The sequence below is a fragment of the Somniosus microcephalus genome, chromosome 1 (genome assembly GCF_052327205.1).
Source record: "Somniosus microcephalus isolate GS21.2 chromosome 1, FLI_Smic_1.0, whole genome shotgun sequence".
Lineage (NCBI taxonomy): Eukaryota > Metazoa > Chordata > Chondrichthyes > Squaliformes > Somniosidae > Somniosus > Somniosus microcephalus.
In genome coordinates, this window is record NC_140987.1 from 434,480,119 (window position 1) to 434,505,188 (window position 25,070).

Here is a 25,070-nt window from a genome sequence, read left to right on the forward strand (position 1 = left end):
ATAAACATTGTCACTGATTCCCCCTCCTCTTGATTCCATTTGTGAAATCTAAATCTCTCAGCAATAACCAGAGGTTTTGGTGAAAAATGTGCTCCAAGAATTTCCACTAGTTGCTTATATGTTTTAGTTCCTGGCTTATCTGGCTGCACGAGGCTGCGAAGTAAATTGAATGTCTTCGGCCTGATTACACTCAAAAAGGTAAGCACGACATTTTCATTTGCCACCGCATTCGCCAATACAAAATAGTCAAAACGTTCCGTATATGCGCTCCATTGCTCCACATTTTCATCAAAATCACCGATGTTTCCTAATATAGTAGCCATCTCAAGTTTCAAACTAAATTTTCTGTTTACTCACTGCACCCGTAACGTACGCAGATTCATCCGCTCCTCGTTGCCACTTGTTGTGTCGGTACCTTTCTACCTAGACACAATTTAGGACTCAGAACTCAGAGATTCAAACATGAAGTGCTTTATTGGAAGGAAAGGAAGTTCTGGAAAGTTCCGAACAAAGAGAGCTAAACTTAACAGAGAACACCCAACCATTTATCTCCTGTGACAGCGCCACCACAGGTGGGAGGAGAACACACAATAGAACACACAATACATAACACACTCATCCAGGCAAGTGGAGAATATTCCATCACACTCGTTACTTGTGCCTTGTAGGTGGTGGACTTTGGGGAGTCAGGAGATGAGACACTCACCGCAGAATACCCAGCCTCTGACCTGCTCTTGTTGCCACAGTATCATGGTTGATTATTGTTTCTGAGATGGCTCGCTGAAGTGACTACTTTTCATGTCTGATCTTGGAGCATAGGATTACTCAAGTCCCATTTGTAGCACCTGGAGAAATCTACTCGAGCCCTGCGAGAGCCTGAAAAATCATTGTAGTTTGCTTCCTTCCGCCTTATATCACAATGAAGGAAGGCTTGCTGCTTCTGGAAGCCAAAAGTGTGATGAAGAGGAGGTGGTGGACGGACTTCCCCTCCCATAGTGTTCACAGTAAGGAGAGGACATGAGACAGGACAGGAGGATGCAACTCCTAGCCCAGTACTTTCAGTAAGTAAAAGTTCACGCACCAAAAGAATATCAGTCACACCAAATGTTCATAGCATGGCTGCACAGATAATTTTTCATAAGGTGCCAACAAACATTAACAATGCATTGTCACAGACGACATCTCACTCATGAGAATATATAATAACAGTTCATGACAAGAAAGGGCCATTTGGCCTATTAAAGTTTGTCCCCTTAATACCTTAATTCTCCCAGTTTGCCAGCCTTGCATTTTGAACCTCACTAGTGTTGTTACTTCCACTGCCTTACTTGGGAGATTATTCCAAATGGTTATCATCCTTTGAGTAAAATAACATTTTCTACAATTAATTTAAAATGTACTTTTCACCAATTTAACTGTATAATCCACTGGTCCTATTGTGTTAGTTTACTCTAAGCTAATATTCTGGGTCTACCTTATCTATGCCATTTAATATTTTATAACTTGTGCCAACTGTATCTTCAGATTTCATGTAATCTATCTATATCTATATCTCATCAAATCCTGTGGATCATGCTTCACAAATGTCCTCTGTTTTTCCACTGAAATTTAGACCCAATTTAGACATTTTGTATAATCAAATGTTGACCTTAAAGATTTAAAGCTTGCCGTGCATTAAACAAAAGAGAAACCATCAAAATATTTCCTCTCATTTAAAAGTCTGTCTGTTGACCTTATCCAATGTTTCTAAAGTGTGAAAAGCAACGTCAAAGCCCCCATGTGTGCTCCCAGACCATAAATATTAATTTTTATCTTGGAAAATATAAAAGATTATGTTCAACTAGCTGACCTCCAAATTCATTATTTTAAAATGTCAGGAAGGATTTGCCAGCTCGCTTTCTTCACTAAGCAACTTCCTGATGGGTTATTTGGTAAATATAGATCAGCAATGGTTTAAAGCAGCATTGGTGGTTTTGCAGGTAAAGGGGAATACAATGTAACTATGACATTTCAGCCACTTCAACTTGCAGTTGTGGAAGCAGCAGGAGATTCTGCTTTTCGGATGGGGCAGGAGAAATATTACTTTTTACATAGAATTTACAGCACAAAAACAGGCCATTCGGCCCAAATGGTTCATGTCGGTGTTTATGCTCCACGTGAGCCTCCTCCCGCCCCTCTTCATCTCACCCTATCAGTATAACCTTCTATTCTTTTCTCTCTCATGTGTTCATCTAGCTTTCTCCTTAAATGCATCTATGCTATTTGCCTCAACTACTCCATGTGGTAGCGAGTTCCACATTCTAACCACTCTTTGGGTAAAGAAGTTCCGCCTGATTTTTTTTTAAATTCGCTTATGGGATCAGGGCGTCGCTGGCAAGGCCAGCATGTATTGCCCATCCTTAGTTGCCCTTGAGAAGGTGGTGGTGAGCCGCCTTCTTGAACCGCTGCAGTCCGTGTGGTGAAGGTACTCCCACAGTGCTGTTAGGGAGGGAGTTCCAGGATTTTGACCCAGCGACAATGAAGGATCGGCAATATACTTCTAAGTCAGGATGGTGTGTGACTTGGAGGGGAACTTGGAGGTGGTGGTGTTCCCATGTGCCTGCTGCCCTTGTCCTTCTAGGTGGAAGAGGTCGCGGGTTTGGGAGGTGCTGCTGAAGAAGCCTTGGTGAGTTGCTGCAATTCCCTATTGGATTTACTGGTGACTATCTTATATTTATGGCCCCTGGTTTTGACTTCCCCACAATTAGAAATATTTTCTCCACGTCTACCATATCAAACCTTTTCATAATCTTGAGGACCTCCAACAGATTATCCCTCAGTCTTCTCTTTTTTAGAGAAAAGTGCCCCAGCCTGTTCAGTCTTTCCTGATAGGTATAACCTCTTTGCTCTGGTGTCATCCTTGTAAATCTTTTTTTGCACCTTCGCCAGTGCCTCAATATGAGTAAATGCACTAGAGAAGGCAGCTACTCTATTCAGGAGACAGTCACTGGGTGGTGAGACGAGTTGGGTGAGGTGCCTGGCAGGAGATAGCAACACATGTACAGATATACAGAGCTCCAGATCAGCCCTGATTAATTAAATGGCAGCAGAACAGGCCCGAGGAGCTGAATGGTCTACTCCTGTTCCTATGTACATGTAAATACAAGCAGTGCTGTTCAGGGGATCTGCTTACAGTGCTGCAAAATGTTGAGTAACCTCACCAGGCGCGTTAAGGTAAGAGTGCCCTTCTTAAGCTTGTAGTAATGTAATATATGAAATCTCATCCCATTCATTCACTTACTGTAACCAAAGTATCCACTAAATAACAATTCATGTCAGTAATTAGCAGCAAGCAATACCTTATTAGGTGGTCACCAAGACAACATCATAACATTTGTTCCTCTTCTCTTGCTTTAGGTGTATCACATAAAGATAACTACTGGGCAGGTTAATCCCTTAATTGAGCTTCTTTCCTTTGCAACTCGATCCATGCCCATCCTTTGCCCTTTTCTAGCCTGTCTGTTCTTCTCCACTGCTTAGATCCCCCAGGCCCTAATAGTTGGTACATTTTAGCCTAAGCTACAAGTTCAAACTACAAGTTTAAAGCTACCTGTGTAGAGCACATCGCCCATCCTCAAACCTGCTGTTCTCTTTTCAATAGCTAGAACTCTGCTCAAGTTTGACTTCCTAGACTCCTGGATTTCTCTGCCATCAGGATTAGGTTATTGTGCTGGACTACACTATAAAACTCATCTGCCATGACTCTGCTCTGCTACTCAGTCACTTCAAGTTGTAACGTCACTTTTTCTCGCCTACAGCACCTCTACTGCTGTTACAGCTGAGCTTCTGACTATTCTTCAGTGCACTCACTGATAGTCTACCCCTCAAGCAGTTCCTGGATTACTTGCCCTCCACATCTGTCTCTGAATCTGGATATTGGTTCATCTATGCTCCAAGTGACTCCACCCTGTCAACAAGTTAACTTCATCCTGTCGTGTATTGATTGCGAGTTTGACACCAGTCAATACGGTAATGTAATGTGCGAGTTTGACACCAGTAAATACGGTAATGTAATGTGCATTGCATTATGTGAATTACCCAGGAAAGCTGCAGTCAGCCATTTTAGGGAATAAAGAGAAGATCACAGTTATAAGCCTGTCTGCCTGGTTCTATGCTTTAATGCGTTCATGCAACATTGGCGATGAGGATAACGGACAGAATCTTTTTAAAAAGGTAGATGCCCAAGTTTTAGTTAGTTAGGATGGAGAAGACCGGCATTCAAAATTTTGCATGTTTCGCCGAGCCAGCCACATTGGGTCCAAGATGGACGAGGTGGTTAACGTCTTTTGAGCTTTATGCCGATGGCAAAGGACTCATTATCGACAATACCTCTACAGCTGCCACAAAGCAGAGGAGAGGAGCTCTACTTCTACACCTAGCAGGACCAGATGTCCAGGATATCTTTTCAACTCTACCGGACACAGGAGAGCCAGCCGACTACATGGCGGCGGTTAGTGCTTTGAATCACTACCTTGTGCCCCAGGTCAATGCAGCATTTGCTAGACAGACTTTTCATAAGTTGTCCCAGAAGGCAGGTGAGACTGTGCAACAATTTGCTACTCGCTTGTGGCAGGCTGCTAAAGACTGTGCTTTTGGGGCGGTTGCAGATAATCAAATAAGAGACGCTATCCTGAGTAGGTGCACGTCAGCCTATGTGCGGAGGAAATTGCTAGAGGAAGGGCGTGATCTAACGCTCGCCTGCATGTTACAATTGGCCTCACAATGTGAAAACGTCGAGGAGCAGATGTCAGCCATGTCATGTACAGAGAAGGCGGAGACAGATACTGTTCATCGTGTTACACAGAAAAGAGGGTATTATGCGAAAAGCTCGACAGAGAAACCAAAGGGAAATGGCGATAGGAACGAAAGGAAATGTTACAGATGTGGACACACAGACCACATGGGCAGAGATCCGAAATGCCCAGCACGCAGACAAACGTGTCATAAGTGCAAGGGAAAGGATCATTTCTCCAAAGTATGTCGCACAAAGGGTACAAAGAAACACAGTGTGAACAATGTAGAGGAACAAAATGACTTTGCATTTGCTGTTACTGGAAATAACGTGACAGAGAGACTTACCTTTTGTGTGGGGGGAGTAAACCTGAGAATGTTAATTGATTCAGGTGCAACTAATAATGTGATAGATGAGAATACATGGGAAGGATTAAAGTCAGAACACATTAAGTGTCAGTCACATGTCCTTAAGACAGAGAGAAAGTTATTCTCTTATGCTTCTAGCTGACCACTGTCAGTTAAAGGTGTATTCACATGTGGGATTACAATAGGTAAGAGAACTGAGCAGGCGGAGTTCATTGTGGTTAAAGGCCATAGAGAGCCATTGCTAGGAAGGGAGACAGCCATGAAACTGGTAGTTTTGAAAATAGGCGCAGATGTCTCAGCTGTGGTAGATGTAAGACAGCTACTAGAACAGCGGTATCGAAAGGTGTTCCAGGGAGTAGGAAGGCTGAACACAAAACAGATCAGTTTGTATATTGACCCACAATTGAAGCCTGTGGCCCAGCCACTCAGGCGTATACTGTTCAACTTAAGGGGGGCAGTAGAGGCCAAAATAAAACAATTGAGGGACATGGACATTATCGAACCTGTAACTGGTCCCACCCCATGGGTAAATCCTGCGGCTATTGTACCAAAAGCGGATAAGGATGTAAGATTATGCCTAGACATGAGACGAGCAAACCAGGCAATAGTGAGGGAACGATATCCAATCCCCACCGTTGATGAGATACTCCAAGGTATGAACGGCTCAACGGTGTTTAGTAAGCTAGACCTGAAATGGGGTTATCACCAGCTAGAACTGACCCGAGTCACGAGAAATCACAACGTTTGCAGTACATAACGGAGTATACAGGTACAAGAGGCTGATATTCGGTGTATCTTCAGCTAGTGAGCAATATCAGCATGAGATAGCTAATGCCTTAGCTGGAATAGAGGGTGTTGAAAACATCTCAAACGACATTATCGTGCATGCACATGACCAGGAAATGCACGACAGACGCCTGCACGCTGTCATGACCAGACTAATGGAAAGTGGACTGACATTAAACTCAGAGAAGTGCCAATTCAACATGGATTTGGGAATCCTGTTGTCTGAAAAGGGCATCGGACCAACAGCAGAGAGAGTGCGAGCGGTGGCAGAAGCTCGGGAACCAGAGAATGCTACAGAAGTAAGGAGTTTCTTGGGACTCATTGGGTACAGTAGCAGATTCATCCCGCAGTTTGCAATGCTATCAGAGCCACTGCGACGCCTGACGAGAAAAGACACACCATTTAAATTTGGATCACAACAGAGACAGTCATTCAGTGCACTCAAGGAAGAGTTGGCCAGAGCCGGCACTTTAGCATATTTTGATAAGGACGCACCAACCAAGGTGATAGCAGATGCCAGTCCTGTAGGTTTAGGCGCAGTACTAATTCAGGACCAACAGGGACAAGAGGTGCTAATATGCTATGTAAGTCGTAGTTTAACAGACTGTGAGAGGAAATACTCTCAAACAGAGAGAGAGGCCTTAGCTCTTGTATGGGCTTGTGAGAGGCTGCATCCATATGTGTATGGCCGAAAATTGAACTTGGTAACTGACCATAAGCCATTACAAGTGATATACGGCCCACACTCTAAACGCTGTGCCCATATAGAGAGATGGGTACTTAGATTACAGCCGTACGATTTCAAGGTGATAGACATTCCAGGCAAGCAAAACATGGACTAGGACTAGGAAGCCGGTTCTGTTAAAGGAGTATGAACAGCTAGGGGTCAAATTAAAAAACAGAACCTCAAGGGTAATAATCTCTGGATTATTACCTGAGCCACGAGCGAATTTGGCTAGGACAAATAAAATTAGAGAGTTAAATGCGTGGCTCAAAGACTGGTGTGGGAGAAATGGGTTTTGCTTCCTGGGACACTGGCACCAGTACTGGGGCAGGAGGGAGCTGTTCCGTTGGGACGGGCTTCACTTGGCCAGTGCTGGGACTAGAGTCCTGGCGGATCACATAACTAGGGCTGTAGAGAGGGCTTTAAACTAACTAGTGGGGGGGAGGTTCCTGGAGAGCAAATAATAAAAATGACAACAGAGAAGGTCATAGACTTAGGTAGCAGTGGGGAAATTAAAAACCAGAGCGTGTCAGGAAGGGGCAGAAGGTATGGAGTAAAAGGTAAAGTAATAAAAAGGGCAAAAGCAGGAACTAAGTGTCACAAAACATCTTTGAAAGTTCTCTATCTGAATGCACGTAGCATTCGTAACAAAATAGACGAGTTAATGGCACAAATAACTACATATGGGTATGATCTTGTGGCCATTACAGAAACATGGCTGCAGGGTGACAATGCCTGGGAATTAAACATACCAGGTTATTTAACGATCAGGAAGGACAGGCAGGAAGGAAGGGGAGGTGGGGTGGCTATGTTAATAAAGGAAGGAATCACTGTAATACAGAGAAATGATATTGGGTCAAAAGATCAGGATAATGAAACAGTTTGGGTGGAGGTAAGGAATAATAAGAGGAAAAAAACACTAGCGGGCATAGTCTATAGACCTCCGAACAGTTGCAATTATGTTGGACGGAGTATCAATCAGGAAATAGTTGAGGCTTGTAATAAGGGAACATCTATAATTATGGGGGATTTTAACTATCATATTAATTGGACAAATCAAATTGGGCAGGGCTGCCTTGAGGATGAGTTCATTGAGTGTATTAGGGATGGGTTTCTTGAGCAGTATGTAACTGAACCGACCAGGGGGCAAGCAACCTTAGATCTGGTCCTGTGTAACAAGACAGGATTAATTAAAAATGTCCTAGTAAAGGATCCCCTTGGAATGAGTGACCATAACATGGTTGAATTCCATATTCAATTAGAGGGTGAGAAGGTTGGATCTCAAACAAGCATGCTAAGCTTGAATAAAGGAGACTATGAAGGTATGAGAGCGGAATTGAGTAGAGTGGATTGGGAAAATAGATTAAAGGGTAAGACGATACATGATCAGTGGTGTACATTTAAGGAGTTATTTTACAACTTCCAAAAAAAATATATTCCACTGAGAAGAAAAGGGTGTAAAAGAAAAGACAGCCATCCGTGGCTAAGTAAAGAAATTAAGGATAGTATTCAACTAAAAACAAGGGCATATAAGGTAGCCAAATTTAGTGGGAGGATAGAGGATTGGGAAAACTTTAAAAGACAGCAAAAAATAACAAAAAGTTTGATTAAGAAAGGGAAGATAGATTATGAAAGTAAATTAGCAAAAAATATAAAAACAGATAGTAAGAGTTTTTATAGTTATATAAAAAGAAAAAAGGTGGCTAAAGTAAATGTTGGTTCCTTAGAGGATTAGACCGGGAAATTAATGGTGGGAAATATGGAGATGGCAAAAACACTGAATGAATATTTTGTATCAGTCTATACAGTAGAAGACACTACGAATATCCCAACACTGGACAAACAGGGGGCTATAGGGGGGGAGGAGCTAAACACGATCAAAATCACTAAGGAAGTGGTACTCGGTAAAATAATGGGACTCAAGGCAGATAAATCACCTGGGCCTGATGGCTTACATCCTAGGGTCTTAAGGGAAGTGGCGGTAGGGATTGTGGATGCATTGGTAATAATTTTCCAAAGCTCCTTGGACTCAGCAAAGGTCCAGGCAGACTGGAAAACTGCTAATGTAACACCCTTATTTAAAAAGTGCAGTAGACAGAAGGCTGGAAACTATAGACCGGTTAGCCTAACATCTGTGGTAGGTAAAATTTTGGAGTCCATTATTAAGGAGACAGTAACAGGACATTTGGATAATCATCATTTAATAGGACAAAGTCGCATGGTTTTATGAAGGGGAAGTGATGTTTGACAAATTTGCTGGAGTTCTTTGAGGAAGTAACATATAGGGTGGATAAAGGGGAACCAGTGGACGTAGTGTATTTAGACTTCCAAAAGGCATTTGACAAGGTGCCACACAAAAGATTATTGCTTAAGATAAAAAATCACAGGATTGCGGGTAATATTCTGGCATGGATAGAGGATTGGCTATCTAACAGAAGGCAGAGAGTTGGGATAAATGGTTCATTCTCAGAATGGCAATCAGTAACTAGTGGTGTTCCGCAGGGGTCGGTGCTGGGTCCCCAACTCTTTACAATCTATGTTAACGATTTGGAGGAGGGGACCGAGTGTAACATATCAAAGTTTGCAGATGATACTAAGATGGGAGGGAAAGTAGTGAGTGAGGAGGACATAAAAAACCTGCAAGGGGACATAGACAGGCTAAGTAAGTGGGCAGAGATTTGGCAGATGGAATACAATACTGGAAAGTGTGAGGTTATGCACTTTGGCAGGAAAATCGTAGAGCAAGCTATTATTTTAATGGCAAGAAACTGAAAAGTACTGAAGTACAAAGGGATCTGGGGGTCCTGGTGCACGAAACTCAAAAGGTTAGTATGCAGGTGCAGCAAGTGATTAAGAAGGCCAATGGAATGTTGGCTTTCATTGCTAGGGGGATAGAATATAAAAATAGGGAGGTATTGCTTCAGTTGTACAAGGTATTGGTGAGGCCGCACCTGGAATATTGCATAGAGTTTTGGTGTCCATACTTAAGAAAAGACATACTTGCTTTCGAGTCAGTACAAAGAAGGTTCACTCAGTTAATCCCGGGGGTGAGGGGATGGACATATGAGGAGAGGTTGAGTAGATTGGGGGGGAGAAATTGGGTGAGTAGCGCCACCTGTTAGTGCCTAAAGAGGCAGTCAGTGGCTGTAGCGCCACTGGCTGCGTCTCCGGCGATATTCAGTAGGGGCGCTAATGGTGGCGTTAGGCATTTGCGCTGCGCCGCCACCGATGATGTCATCGGTGTGCGCAGCGCCCCATTCATGCCCCGTTCACGATATTTGGTAGCGAACGCCGCAGTTGCGCCACTCGCTACCCGCGCCCGGTTCACGGGGCCTTACTGTGCCGGCAGCGATGCAAGTTAAGGTTTTTCGGTGGCTGCCTGCCAGCACCTCCGTCCCCAGCCTCCTAACCACCCCCCCCCCGCAGCATTGCCGGCTGTTTCCCAAGAGCCCGGCACTTCTCCTTGGTGCCGGGCTCATTTGCCGGCACTCGCGATCGGGGATCGCGCTGTTGCAGGCACCTCCCCCTTAACAGTGGGAGGAAGGCCTGCAGTACCGCAGCGTGCCGTGCCACAGCATGTGGTGCTGCGGCACGTTGCGCTGCGATAATCAGTTTCAGCGCCCTAAGAGGGGCGTGGAGCGCCTCGAGCCTCGCCCCGTCTCCCTCGAGAGGCACTGAAACTGAATTTTTGGCAATCGGTATCACTCCGATCGCTGCGCTAAATCCTGCGCTCAGGCGACTTTTGCGCCACTTTGGCGCCCCAACCCAATTTCTAGGCCTTGGACTCTACTCATTGGAGTTCAGAAGAATGAGAGGCGATCTTATTGAAACATATAAGATTGTGAAGGGGTTGGATCGGGTGGATGCGGGGAGGATGTTCCCGATGATGGGTGAAACTAGAACTAGGGGGCATAGTCTTAGAATAAGGGGCTGCTCTTTCAAAACTGAGATGAGGAGGAACTACTTCACTCAGAGGGTGGTAGGTCCATGGAATACGCTGCCCCAAAAAGCTGTAGAAGCTACATCATTACATAAATTTAAAACAGAAATAGACAGTTTCCTAGAAGTAAAGGGAATTAAGGGTTACGGGGAGCGGGCAGGAATTTGGACTTGAGTCTAGGTTCGGATCGGACATGGCCCTGTGGGTAGGGGAGTGGGCCCAGGGGTCATGTAGCCTGATGCTGCTCCTATTTCGTGTGTCTAATTCTGTTAGATTCAGGAGATGGTTCTGTGATAGTAGATTGGCGGTTAGGATCAGATCAGCCATGATCTTATTAAATGGCGGAGCAGGCTCGAGGGGCCGATTGGACTACTCCTGCTCCTATTTCTTATGTTCTATGTTCTTATTGCAGACCCACTGTCACGATTGCTGGGGGAGACAGCAAAACAGGAGAGACATTCTCATGGCTCAGATGAATACGTGAGATTTGTAGCTGTGAGTGCGACACCAAAAGCACTCACTACTAGAGAGGTGGAGGAAGCCTCTGCTACTGACCCAGAGCTGATTGAGGTACGGAAGGCAATCACAAACGGACATTTTGAGAACTGTAAAACTTATACAGCAATTGCAAATGAGTTGTGCGTAGTGGGGTACCTAGTTCTTCGGGGAACACGCATCGTGCTACCCACAGTGTTACACGCACGAGCCCTGGTGTTAGCACATGAAGGACACTTGGGAATAGTTGGAACAAAGCAACATCTCAGAACCAAGGTTTGGTGGCCTGGCATGGACAAGGCAGCTGAAAAACACTGTAAAGCATGCCACGGCTGTCAGATAGTAGCCAGACCCGACCCACCTGAACCATTGAGACCAACACCATTACCGGAGGGCCCCTGGCAGGATGTAGCTATAGACTTACTGGGACCCTTGCCATCCAACCACTCCATTCTTGTGGTAGTTGATTATCATAGTCATTACTATGAATACGACATCATGACCTCCACAACAACAGAGAAGGTTATTGATAGTTTAGATTCAATCTTCAGCCATCATGGTTTGCCAATCACCTGCAAATCTGATTATGGTCCCCAATTCCGATCTGAATTATTCAAAGAATACTGTGAAAACAATGGGATCAAACACCTGAAAACGACAGCAAAATGGACTCAGGCTAACAGAGAAGTCGAGCACCAGAATTCATCGCTGATGAAGAGAATCAGAATTGCTCAGTCAGAAGGACTAGATTGGAAACGTGAACTTAGAAAATATGTGACTGTGTACAGGAGCATTGACCATGCCACAACAGGAAAGAGCCCGGCAGAGCTGCTCTTTAAATGGAAAATGAGAGGAAAGCTGCCAGACATCACAGAGTCGCGAGCAGACATGGAAGTACGTGACTGGGAAGCAGAACAAAAAGGCAAGTCGAAACTGTACGCAGATGAACAGTGGAGAACACAATACTCAGAGGTGGAAGTTGGTATGGCAGGACAAAGTGGACAAGTTCACCACTCCTTTTGTGGCATTTGAGTTGAGAGTGTACTGGCCGCGCTAGACGTGCTCCTATCTAGCTATCCAGCAAGTTAAACACTCATTCAAAATAATTCTTCCTGATGCGGTTTGCTGTTTTGAAGCTTTTACTTGAACAAATTTGTGAAAAGATATTGCGCTTGGCCTAACATATGAAGTCAGATTACACTGGATTGTAAATGGAACCTCTCATAGCAAATTCTCCATTACTCAAGTCAGGTTCTTCCTGGCAAAACTGCTTCCTGGGGTCAACAGGAAGAAAGGTAAGAAGGTCAAATGACCTCACACAGGAAGAAAGAAACAAAGGTCAAATGACCTCACACAGGAAGAAAGGAACAGATGACCTTTCCAGCTTACAAACTGTTAACACAATAACCGCCACCAGAGGGTGCTATTGCATGTAAAAATGTCGAGAATGTCACATAATGTCCATCGGTCCAGAACACTCCCCGTCTGGGGTCATTAACGACTCCACATAGTCCGAACTCTACTTGTCACTGGAGTCCTCTGGCGACAAAAGAAGAACCACCTCGGAGACGGTCCGTTGGTGTCGATGATAGGATGCAGCTTCCGTAGACTGCTGTGAGGGGGTAGGTTGCGTTCTGCTACGCACAGTTCCAATCTGGGTATGGTGAGGTCTGGCTGGGGCGCCAACTTGCCTCTATCAAAGACGAAGCCGATTTTGCTTTGTCCTTCTTGAGTGGTGACCTTCAGATAAGCCACACTTGCAATGGCCTTAGCGGATGCGTCTGCAAAGACACAAAGCTCTTTGAATTGGGCATTTAAGGGAGAGAAAGACGAATAGCAGCGAGGTATTCGGATCTCCTGTAAGTCTTGGAGTGAGTCTCTCCATCTGTCCCACTCTGCTTCCATCTCTTCAGGGAGAGGTGAATCCCACTCTTCAGCGCGTGTGGAGAGTTGCCTGAGGAGCAGCCTGCCTTGTATGGTGACAGGGGCTAAGAAGCCGAGAGGGTCGTATAGGCTGTTGACTGTAGAGAGCACTCCTCTATGTGTGAAGGGTTTCTTGGCGTCTAGGACTTGGAACGTGAACGTGTCTGTTGCTATGTTCCACGACACCCCTAGGCTACGCTGTAGGGGGAGGTCATCAGTGAAGAGGTCTAGGTCCTTGACGTCCTTAGCACGATCTTCAGGGGGGAATGCCTCCATCACTGCTGGTCTGTTAGAGGCTATCTTATGCAGCCTGAGGTTGGATAGTGCAAGTAGTTCCTGGGCTTGTCCGAGGGTACTGATGGCCTCTGCTTCGGTCGGGAATTACTTCAGTGCGTCGTCGACGTAGAACTCTTGTTCGATGAACCCTCTCACATCACTGCCAAAGTCGTTGTCTTCTTCCTTGGCAGCCCTCCTTAGTCCGTATATGGCGACAGCAGGGGATGGGCTATTCCCAAAGACATGGACACGCATTCTGTAGTCCACAATGTCTCTATTAGGGTAATTGTCCCGATACCACAGGAAGCGGAGGAAGTCTCTGTGGTCTTCTCTCACCACGAAGCAATGAAACATGTGCTGGATATCGGCAGTGATGGCGACGGGCTCTTTCCTGAATCTCATGAGCACTCCCAAGAGGCTGTTGTTAAGATCAGGCCCTGTGAGGAGTACGTCGTTGAGAGAGACGCCCTGATATGGTGCACTGGAGTCAAACACCACGCGGATCTGACTACTGCATGGGGTAAGGTAGCTTGGACGACCATTCTCCAAGATGGAAGTCTTGAGTGTGCTCACCTGAGATGGCTTTCTCTCAGATTCTTGGCGACATCCTACAGGGTACACATTAACGAGGCATATCTTGGAGCATGCTCTTGCACTCATTCCTTCTCCACACACCTCGGTGCACCTGGATGTAATCTCTGGACCAGCAGCTCCCTCTCTCTCCCCGCCGTGCTCTGATGCGGGAGGAGGCGTCTCTGACTTCCAAGGAGCTGGGCCTGGGTGTAGTGCTGAAACGTGCCGATCACTTTCGCCTTCTGTGCATTTTGCATATACCTTGCAGTTCTTGCCGAGATGGCTCGTGGAAGAGCAGCACCTGAAACATGTAGGGTTCTCTTTAAGATATTGTTTCCGATCTTCCAGGGACATCTCCCTGAAGCGTCTGCACTTCTTTAAAGGATGGGGCTTGTTGTGGATAGGGCATTGTTTGCTCATATCCTCAGGTTTCTTCTGAATCTTTGAGTGCTCAGTTGAGGACACTTGCATTCTGTGGACAGATATTGGTGTCTTTCCATGTCTGTTGAACTTGTCTCTTTTGGCAAGTGCTGGGTGGGAGGAGAAGAAGTTGAAGCTGGGGTCGTTCCTGGCTTTGGCTTCTTTGATAAGGAGGCTGAGCTCTTCTCCTGCCGACAGGTCTAAGCCCGATATGGCATCGTGGAAGCAGGACTTCCGAGCCCGATAATTCTCTGGCCTGTCATCAAACTTGATTAACCCCGAAGTCACCAGCTGGGTGCGTGCCTGGTATTTGGCGAGGTCGTAGGTGCTGGGACCTGTGCCAGGTTTGCCTTGGCTGGGGGCTCTGTTGGGGGTCTCAAGGGACCGAGAGGGGATTTGCCTCTGACTTTCTCTATTCGGCGTCCTATTCCTTTGCACCATGTCTTCCGTTCTGCTAGCGGAGACTCTGCGGCTTGAGGCACGCCATCTGCTTTGACCTTGGTTGGCAACTTCACAGAAATCACAGATACCCCACAGTGCAGATAGAGGCCATTTCGGCCCATCGAGCCTGCACCGACACATATCCCACCCTATCCCCGTAACCCCTACACCAACACATATCCCACCCTATATCCGTAACCCCACGTATTTAGTCCCCCTAACACTAAGGGTCAATTTATCATAGCCAATCAACCTAACCCGCACATCTTTGGACTGCTTTGGACTGTGGGAGGAAACCGGAGCACCCGGAGAAAACCCACGCAAGCACGGGGAGAATGTGCAAACTCCACACAGACAGTCACCCGAGGCCGGATTCGAACCTGGGTCCCTGGCGCTGTGAGGCAACAGTGCTAACCACTATGCCACCGTGCTAACTTGTGGCATGTTATACGAAGTGTTTGCGTCTGTAGAGATGTGCGGGCCTCCATCCCTTTCTCCTGTAAACTGTATGTCGGCATGGTCGCTCACGTAATCTATGGTGCGCTGTCGTGGACTCTGCCACGGAACGGGAATTAAAGGTTTGTAAGCTGTCTCGGGATCAGCTCCCTCCAAAATTGCCTCGAATACTTGTGTCTCGGCTAATGCAGCATCTATCTCTTTTTGTTGCTGCAGAGCCTCTAATGTGGCTTGGAGACGGGCCTGTTCAGCCTGGCATTCCACTTGGTGATGGGCCTGTTCCGCTTGGAATTCAGCTTGGAGTCGGGCCTGTTCTGCTTGGGATTCAGCTTGGAGTCGGGCCTGTTCTGCTTGGGATTCCGCTTGGAGCCAGGCCTGTTCTGCTTGGGGTTCAGCTTGGAGACAGGCCTGACTTACTTTTATTTCTATTTCACTGTCCGTATGTGCAGCTCTGGCTTGAGCTGCTACTAGTTTAGCCCGTGCTTTGGCGATGGCTATGCTTACTCTAGAACCACCCGATGACCGTGAGCCAACTTGCGACCTGCAGTAACCGGTGCTTATAGACCGATTGTCACGTTCTACAGTTTCGTCTGCCTGTTTAAGGTCTTCTACTTGCTGCAAAGCATTTTCGTTATTATCTTCTGACATGTTGATGTGAGGTAGATGTGCTCTGTGAGGTTAAGGCTTACTCTGGGTTCCTCCTGCTCCGCTCTTCACAGCTAGCCGTATTGCTATCTTTTCACTGATATCTTTTCACTGATATCTTTTCACTGTATTGGCCGCGCTAGACGTGCTCCTATCTAGCTATCCAGCAAGTTAAACACTCATTCAAAATAATTCTTCCTGAAGCGGTTTGCTGTTTTGAAGCTTTTACTTGAACAAATTTGTGAAAAGATATTGCGTTTGGCCTAACATATGAAGTCAGGTTACACTGGATTGTAAATGGAACCTCTCATAGCAAATTCTCCATTACTCAAGTCAGGTTCTTCCCGGCAAAACTGCTTCCTGGGGTCAACAGGAAGAAAGGTAAGGTCAAATGACCTCACACAGGAAGAAAGGAACAAAGGTCAAATGACTTCACACAGGAAGAAAGGAACAGATGACCTTTCCAGCTTACAAACTGTTAACACAATAACCGCCACCAGAGGGTGCTATTGCATGTAAAAATGTCGAGAATGTCACATAATGTCCATCGGTCCAGAACAGAGAGAGAGTGTGGTAAGTGGGAGAAAAGTCATTTAAGTGTATTTTGTGAATTTTAGTGTGTTAAAAAGTTAATTATTTGAAGTGAGTTTAATTTTTTAAGTGTAAATTAAACTGCTGGGGAGTTTAAACCGGAAGTAGAATCCGGGTATAAAAGGGGAGGGACTAGTGCGGCTGCACAGAGTGCTGTGGCATTGAGTGTAAGCAGAGTTTGTTAAGTGGGAGAGTTCGGGCAAGTGGGAGGTGAGGGGGTGTTTTTGCTCTGTTTTGTTCCCCACTCCCAGGCTTAGACAGCACTGCGGAAGCAGAGCAGCGAGACGAGTCAACCAAACAGGCCCCACAGACAGTATTCAAAGAGGAGGTTGGTGATCAGCTGGTTGGTAGGTTTTCTTCCTTCTCTTTTATACCTTTAAGTTGGTAAGTCCTATTGAATAATGGTGTGATATTATCATCTATATCCGGGCAGGGTCTTCATAATTAATAATAAGAAATTTAATTAATTATATAGAATGGAGCAGGTGATGTGTTACTGTTGCGAGATGTGGGAACCGGTGGACCACATTGAGGCTCACGGTGATTACATCTGCGACAAGTGTTTGCTGCTAGAGGAACTCCGGCTCCGTACTGAGGTGCTTGAGACCGAGCTTCAGACACTGCGATACATCAGGGAGGGTGTTGTGTCTGTGTGTTGATAGAGACACTGAAGACAGGAGTTTGGTTTCATAGGTGTTAATAAGCAAAGTCTGCAGGGGAACTAACGGATATAACACAATATACAGGCTTATATAGCCCGAGTGGCCATTACCGGCATTACAGCACACATGGGGCTCTTCAAGGCACATACACTACAATTCCTCCCCTTTTAGCTAACCAGTACATAATATTTTAAGTAATTATTAATTACATGTTATAAGAAAAATATTATACACATTGCTGCAGTTAATTAATTATAAGTCAGTCTCTCTGGAGGCTTCCTGACTCGGTCCGGATAACGCCTCGGTGGTGTAGTAGTTTCTGGTGGTGTAGTAGGTTCTTTTGGCAAGGCTGATTCGGCTTGAATGCCAGTGTCGGGTTCATCGAGTTCCAGTATCACCGGATCGGAGGTAGATATGGGTATCTCTACTTCATCGTTAGGCGTATAGAGTTGTGGTGTAGGTTGTCCCTTTTCGGATGACTCTATGATTTGGTCAGCATGGCGCCTTATTATGCTTTCTCCGATGTCCACGGTATACATCAGCGGTCCTAGTCGTGTGCAGATAGTTCCAGGCTGCCATTTCTCGGTACGGTAGTCCCGGGCCAAAACTTGTTAACCTATCTGGAAGGTTCTAGTTGGCCTTTCATTCATGCCTTGAAATTGCCAGTTCTCCACGTCCCTTCTGATGTTGGGCTTGATCAAATCCAGCCGGCATCTTAGGCTTCTATTGAAGAACATCATGGCGGGAGTTTGGTTGGTAACCATATGTGTTGCATTCCTGTATGCGAACAAGAAGTTATCCACCTTGTGCTGAAGTTTTACGTCTTCATTACCCATGGCCTTTATGGCCTTCTTGAAGGTCTGGACAAACCTTTCAGCCAATCCATTGGTGGCGGGATGGTATGGGGCGGACGTGTACTGCTTAACCCCATTGTTTTTTAAGAACTTCCTGAATTCTTCGGACACAAATTGCGGTCCATTATCAGAACAGATCTGTTCCGGCAGCCCATTCCTGGCAAATATGGTCCTTAATACTGTGATGGTTTTTTCCGTGGTGGTGGAGGACATCTTTATTACCTCCGGCCACTTGGAGTGTGCATCAACCGCGATTAAGAACATTCAGTCCATAAATGGACCAGCAAAGTCGATGTGTACCCTTTGCCAGGGAGATGAGGGCCACTCCCATGGATGTAGAGGGGCTTGGGGTGGAGCGTTTTGGACCTTCTGGCATCCTAGGCAGCTCTTGGTCATTTCTTCTATGTCTCCATCGATACCTGGCCACCATACAAATGCTCTGGCTAGGTTCTTCATTTTCACTCCACCCAGGTGCCCCTCGTGAAGCTCCTTTAGCACTTTATCCTGGAGTTTGGGTGGAATCACCACTCTGGATCCACACATCAAGGTTCCTCGGCATACTGACAGCTGTTCTCTTCTTTGCGAGAATGCTGGCAACAGTGGTTCGCCATGTGCTGGTCATCCTTTCACCGTTAAGTCGTAGACTCGTGAAAGAGTCGGGTCATTTCTCGTTTCCTTTTCAATGGCAGAATTTGTTACTGGTAGACATTCCACTATGGTTGAGTGGAACATCTCCACTGGGTCTACTGTAGGTGCCTCTTCTACCGTTGGCAACGGTAGGCGCGATAAACCGTCAGCATTCCCATGCTGTTTTGATCCTTTGTATTCTATGTTGTATTGGTGTGCCCCTAGAAAAAGGGACCACCTCTGTAGCCTTTGCGCTGTCATAATGGGAACACCCTTTTTAGGGTTGAATATGGAGATGAGGGGTTGATGGTCAGTCAACAAGGTAAATTTTTGTCCGTGTAGGTAATGGTTGAATTTCTTCACTCCCCATACCAGGCTGAGTGCTTCCCTGTCGATTTGGGCATAGTTACGCTCAGCTGAGTTCAATGAGCGTGACGCAAAAGCTATCGGCCGTTCCGAGCCATCAGGGAATTTACGTGATAATACTGCTCCTATGCCGTAAGGGGATGCATCGCACACCTGTCTGATTGGCAGTGATGGGTTGTAATGAGCCAAAACTTCTTTGGACGTGATTAAGTCTTTGCATTTATGGAAGGCACGTTTATAGTCTTCGCTCCATTTCCAAATTACTCCTGTTTGTAGCAGTTCATTAAGAGGGTGTAGAAGAGTTGATAAGTTCGGTAAACATTTATGATAGTAATTTATTAATCCCAGGAACGACCTTAATTGTGAAACATTTTCAGGTGCTGGGGCTTTTATGACCACTTCAATTTTTTCAGGTGACTTATGCAACCCTTCCTTATTAATTATGTGACCACAATATGATATTTGATTTTGGAAAAATTCGCACTTGGGGCAATTTGCTCGTAGGCCCCGTTCTCTCAGCCTAGTGAGCACCTGCTCCAAATTGGCAAGGTGCTCATTGTCATTTTCTCCTGTTACAAGGATGTCGTCTAGGTAGCATTGAGTCCCCGGAATCCCTTGGAGGACTTGCTCCATAGCTCTTTGCCAGATAGCTGGAGCGGATGCTACTCCGAAAACCAGTCAATTGTACTGGTATAGACCTTTGTGTGTATTTATCGTGAGATATTTTTTAGAGGCCTCTTCAACCTCCATCTGTAGATATGCCTGTGCCAAGTCAATTTTGGTGAAACATTTCCCTCCGGATAGTGAGGCGAAAATATCTTCTATCCTCGGAAGAGGATACTGTACCGTGTGAAGGACCGGGTTTACCGTCAGCTTGAAGTCTCCACAGATGCGAATTTTTCTCTGTTCTTCAGATTTATCATTATTCAATGCTTTCTTCATGACTGGAACGATGGGTGTTGCCCACTCGCTCCAATCTATTTTGGATAATACGCCTGCATTTTCCAAATTCTCCAGCTCTGCCTCGACTGCTGGATGAATTGCATATGGCACTGGTCTTGCTTTAAAAAACTTGGGAATTGCTGCATCTTCCACTTTTATTGAGGCGGTGATGCCTTTCAAGGTTCCTAGTTTCTCTTGAAACACTTCTTTGGCGTTGGCCAAGATGTCTTTTAATCGTTCGGGTATGACGTCATCATCGTTTTTTTCTTACTGGTCACCGTCAGTGCCTGAATGGAGTGCCAGTCTAAACGTATTTTCCTGATCCATTCACGTCCTAACAGCAGTGGGCCACCATCTTGTAGAATGTATAAATGCAACTTTTGTATTTCCTTGCCGTTGTATACAACAGGCACCCTTATTTTTCCTTTGGGGTATACTTTCTGCCCCGTATATGTTTTCAAGATAATGGATGTGTCTTTTAAAGGTAAATGCGGAAATAGCCTCTCGTAATCCCGTCGATTTATTACGGTCAGAGCTGATCCTGTATCCAGCTCCATTTTAACTGGGGACCCTGCTATCGTGAGGGTAACCCAAATGGTCTGGTAATCATCTTTGGCAAGTACATTATGTAATTTGAGACAGCTTAGTCTCTTGTTTTCAGAGTCGCTATCGCTCTTCTGGTCTTCGGAGCTACTGTCCGTCATCATTTGTACCTTTCTGTACTTTTCTTTATTGATTTTTTTTCCTGCCTGTGGATTTATTTTGTCCAGATCGGCATACCCGTGCAATGTGTCCAATCTTTCCGCATTGCCTGCATGCTTTGTCCTTGAACCAGCAGTCCCTCTGGTCATGGGTGGATCTGCCGCAGCAATAACATCTCTCGAAACCCTGTGTCATTTCATGGGTGCCGAAGTCCTGTGTCTTTTGTTGTATTTCTGCAGCTCCTCTTGCGGCTGCTTCGTATGATACAGCCATACTGAAAGCCTTGTCCAGTGTTAAATCTTTTTCAGAAAGCAGCCTTTTCTGTGTTCCTTCACTTAAGAGACCACAGACGAATTTGTCTCGAAGATAATCTGCTAGTCCTGCCCCGAATTGGCAGTGTTTTGATAGCTTTCTTAATTCGGTGAGGTAATCAGCATTACTTTCATTCTTGTGTTGATTTCACTTGAAGAATTTGAATCATTCCGCTATCAGCAGCGGTGTTGGGTTTAAGTGCTCCTGTAGGGTATCAACAATTTCTTTAAAATCCTTGTCCTTTGGTTTGGCTGGAGTGATTAAATTTCATAACAGCCCGTATGTCTTTGCACCCATTAGATTCAGCAGTACTGAAGCTTTTTTTTCATCTTCTATTCCATTTGCAGTGCAATATACCTCCACTCTTTCCACATATGTGGTCCAATCCTCGATCTCGCTATCAAAAGCATCAATATTGCCAGACTTAGGCATCTTAGAAAAGATATGGCGCTTCCCGCGCTTTCCCGCCGCTGCTGCCGATGACAACGCTGTTTCCCGCGGTTTCTGTTCTTTTTTAAAATTTATTTATTTACAGTTGGAGACTCGTTCCCGCCGGACTTTCTCTCTAGGTCTGAACGCTGACCTGTTTGCAGCGCCAGCCGTCTCCCGAGTGCTCCCTCCCCGTCTGTTACTGCTTGCCTCCGCTTTCGCTGCTTGGCCTAATTGTAAAACCAGCCGCTGGAGCCCCAGCCTGACGCCCAGGAAGGATTAGCGCAGTACCTGCCACCAGCTTGGCCGGCTGGTGAAACCACAGCTTCTTTCACTTTCTTGATTCTTCTGGACGCCAGAGGAATCGATGTCCTTGAGGTGCTGCCGAATTGCAGGTAAGTCCGTTTCCACTTCGTCGCCACTGTTGTGTCTGTGTGTTGATAGAGACACTGAAGACAGGAGTTTGGTTTCATAGGTGTTTACTAAGCAAAGCCCGGAGGGGAACTAACGGATATAACACAATATACAGGCTTATATAGCCCAAGTGGCCATTACCGGCATTGCAGCACACATGGACTCTATGTTTCAGGAGGTAGTCACACCTATGAAATTAATTAATTCAGATGTAGTCCATGGTCAGGGACAGGATGGTGTGACTATGAGTGAGGCAGGTACAGGGATCCAGGAGGTAGTGTTGAAGCAGCCGCAGTCCTTGCTCTTGTCAAACAGTTTCGAGATTCTTTCTCCCTGTGAGGGTGGGAGCGGGGACTGCAGGGAGGATGAGCAACCTGGCCACAGCACCGTGGAACAGGGGGCCATTCAAGTGGGGGGAGTAAAAAGAAATGTTGTAGTGGTCGGGGATAGTATCATTAGGGGGATAGATAGGGTTCTCTGCAGTCGAGAGCGGGAGTCCCGAAGGCTGTGTTGTCTGCCCGGTGCCAGGGTTAAGGACATCTCTTCTGGGCTGGAAAGAAACTTGGAGCAGGAGGGGGAGGATCCAGTTGTCGTGGTCCATGTTGGTACAAACGACGTAGATAGGACAAGGAAGAAGGTTCTGTTAAAGGAGTATGAACAGCTAGGGGTCAAATTAAAAAACAGAACCTCAAGGGTAATAATATTACCTGAGCCACGAGCGAATTTGGCTAGGATAAATAAAATTAGAGAGCTAAATGCGTGGCTCCAAGACCGGTGTGGGAAAAACGGGTTTTGCTTCTTGGGACACTGGCACCAGTACTGGGACAAGAGGGAGCTGTTCCATTGGGACAGACTTCACTTGGTCAGTGCTGGGACTAGAATCCTGGAGAATCATATAACTAGGGCTGTAGAGAGGCTTTAAACTAATTAGTGGGGGGGAGGTTTCTAGAGAGCAAATAATAAAAATGACTACGGAGAAGGTCATAGACTTAGGCAGCAGTGGGGGAATTAAAAAACAGAGCGTGTCAGGAAGGAACAGAAGATATGGAGTAAAAGGTAAAGTAGTAAAAGGGGAAAAAGCAGGAACTAAGTGTCACAAAACATATTTGAAAGTTCTTTATCTGAATGCACGTAGCATTCGTAACAAAATGGACGAGTTAATGGCACAAATAACTACATATGGGTATGATCTTGTGGCCATTACAGAAACATGGCTGCAGGGTGACCATGACTGGGAATTAAATATACCAGGTTATTTAACAATCAGGAAGGACAGGCAGGAAGGAAGGGGAGGTGGGGTAGCTATGTTAATAAAGGAAGGAATCACTGTAATACAGAGAAATGATATTGGGTCAAAGGATCGGGATAGTGAAACAGTTTGGGTGGAGATACGGAATAATATGGGGAAAAAAACACTAGTGGGCGTAGTCTATAGGCCTCCGAACAGTTGCAACTCTGTTGGACGGAGTATTAATCAGGAAATAGTTGAGGCTTGTAATAAGGGAACAGCTATAATTATGGGGGATTTTAACTATCATATTAACTGGACAAATCAAATTGGGCAGGGCTGCCTTGAGGATGAGCTCATTGAGTGTATTAGGGATGGGTTTCTTGAGCAGTATGTAACTGGACCAACCAGGGGGCAAGCAACCTTAGGTTTGGTCCTGTGTAATGAGATAGGATTAATTAAAAATGTCCTAGTAAAGGATCCCCTTGGAATGAGTGACCATAACATGGTTGAATTCCATATTCAATTAGAGGGTGAGAAGGTTGGATCTCAAACAAGCGTGCTGAGCTTGAATAAAGGAGACTATGAAGGTATGAGAGCGGAATTGATTAGAGTGGACTGGGAAAATAGATTAAAGGGTACGACGGTACATGATCAGTGGTATACATTTAAGGAGTTATTTTACAACTTGCAAAAAATATATATTCCACTGAGGAAAAAAGGGTGTAAAAGAAAAGATAGCCATCCGTGGCTAAGTAAAGTAATTAAGGATAGTATCTGACTAAAAACAAGGGCATATAAGGTAGCCAAATCTAGTGGGAGGATAGAAGATTGGGAAGTCTTTAAAAGACAGCAAAAAATAACTAAAAGATTGATTAAGAAAGGAAAGATAGATTATGAAAGTAAATTAGCAAAAAATATAAAAACAGATAGCAAAAGTTTCTATAGTTATATAAAAAGAAAAAGAGTGGCTAAAGTAAATGTTGGTCCCTTAGAGGATGAGACCAGGACATTAATGGTGGGAAACATGGAGATGGCAAAAACGCTGAACAATTATTTTGTATCAGTCTTTACGGTAGAGGACACTAAGAATATCCCAACACTGGACAAACAGGGGGCTCTAGGGGGGGAGGAGCTAAATACGATTAAAATCACTAAGGAAGTGGTACTTGGTAAAATAATGGGACTCAAGGCGGATAAATCCCCTGGACCTGATGGCTTACATCCTAGGGTCTTGAGGGAAGTGGCGGTAGGGATTGTGGATGCATTGGTAATAATCTTCCAAAACTCCCTGGACTCAGCAAAGGTCCCGGCAGATTGGAAAACTGCCAATGTAACACTCTTATTTAAAAAGGGTAGTAGGCAGAAGGCTGGAAACTATAGACCTGTTAGCCTAACATCTGTGGTTGGTAAAATTTTAGAGTCCATTATTAAGGAGACAGTAACGGGACATTTGGATAAACATAATTTAATAGGACAAAGTCAGCATGGTTTTATGAAGGGGAAGTCATGTTTGACAAATTTGCTTGAGTTCTTTGAGGAAGTAACATACAGGGTGGATAAAGGGGAACCAGTGGACGTAGTGTATTTAGACTTCCAAAAGGCATTTGACAAGGTGCCACACAAAAGATTATTGCACAAGATAAAAAATCATGGGATTGGGGGTAATATTCTGGCATGGGTGGAGGATTGGTTATCTAACAGAAAGCAGAGAGTTGGGATAAATGGTTCGTTCTCAGACTGGCAATCAGTAACTAGTGGTGTTCCGCAGGGGTCAGTGCTGGGTCCCCAACTCTTTACAATCTATATTAACGATTTGGAGGAGGGGACCAAGTGTAACATATCAAAGTTTGCAGATGATACAAAGATGAGAGGGAAAGTAGTGAGTGAGGAGCACATAAAAAACCTGCAAAGGCACATAGATAGGCTAAGTAAGTGGGCAGAGATTTGGCAGATGGAATACAATACTGGAAAGTGTGAGGTTATGCACTTTGGCAGGAAAAATCATGGAGCAAGTTATTATCTTAATGGCAAGAAACTGGAAAGTTCTGTAGTACAAAGGGATCTGGGGGTCCTGGTGCACGAAACTCAAAAAGTTAGTATGCAGGTGCAGCAAGTGATCAAG